General features: G+C 39.5%; 1 non-coding gene across 1 annotated transcript; it reads left to right on the top strand.

The window, feature by feature from the left end:
- The first annotated feature begins 532 nt into the window (after nt 1–532).
- On the top strand, nt 533–643 carry trnal-caa. The gene is made up of 2 exons: nt 533–570; nt 598–643. It is a non-coding gene; the product is annotated as a tRNA-Leu (tRNA).
- The last annotated feature ends 188 nt before the right edge of the window (nt 644–831 follow it).

Genomic DNA, 831 nt, shown 5'->3' with positions numbered 1-831 from the left:
CAACAAGTTTAACTCTTTTTTTTCTTTTGGAAGCAATTTAAAGCAGCAGAGTTGGTGCAAAATCATTTTATGCAGCAAGGGGAAATTCTTACCAATAGTTAGTAAACACACAGAGAGAGACACTTGATGTGGAGCCAAATTCATAAAGGTGGTTTTACGACAAAATGGGTCAAATTAGTGTTACGTATTCTTTTTGTCTCCTCCGTATTTGTCAGGATGGTCTCCAAATGGAGGCGTGGGTTCAAATCCCACTCCTGACACACTTTTGAACTGTGATTGTCGGCAGAACAACAAGTTTAACTCTTTTTTTTCTTTTGGACGCAATTTAAAGCAGCAGAGTTTGTATACAGAGTATTTTGAATCCGCCAACACTGGTGCAAAATCATTTTATGCAGCAAGGGGAAATTCTTACCAATAGTTAGTAAACACACAGAGAGAGAGACACTTGATGTGGAGCCAAATTCATAAAGGTGGTTTTACGATAAAATGGGTCAAATTAGTGTTACGTATTCTTTTTGACACTTCTGTAGTTGTCAGGATGGCCGAGTGGTCTAAGGCGCCAGACTCAAGGATCAACTCCTTCCTGATCAAAGGGAATTCTGGTCTCCAAATGGAGGCGTGGGTTCAAATCCCACTCCTGACACACTTTAGAACAGTGATTGTCGGCAGAACAACAAGTTTAACTCTTTTTTTTCTTTTGGAAGCAATTTAAAGCAGCAGAGTTGGTGCAAAATCATTTTATGCAGCAAGGGGAAATTCTTACCAATAGTTAGTCAACACACAGAGAGAGACACTTGATGTGGAGCCAAATTCATAAAGGTGGTTTTACGA

The sequence above is a fragment of the Micropterus dolomieu genome, unplaced genomic scaffold, assembly GCF_021292245.1.
Source record: "Micropterus dolomieu isolate WLL.071019.BEF.003 ecotype Adirondacks unplaced genomic scaffold, ASM2129224v1 contig_8041, whole genome shotgun sequence".
NCBI classification, from domain to species: Eukaryota; Metazoa; Chordata; class Actinopteri; order Centrarchiformes; family Centrarchidae; genus Micropterus; species Micropterus dolomieu.
The sequence above is the reverse complement of the archived record's forward strand: the minus strand, read 5'-3'. Positions and strand labels throughout refer to the sequence as shown.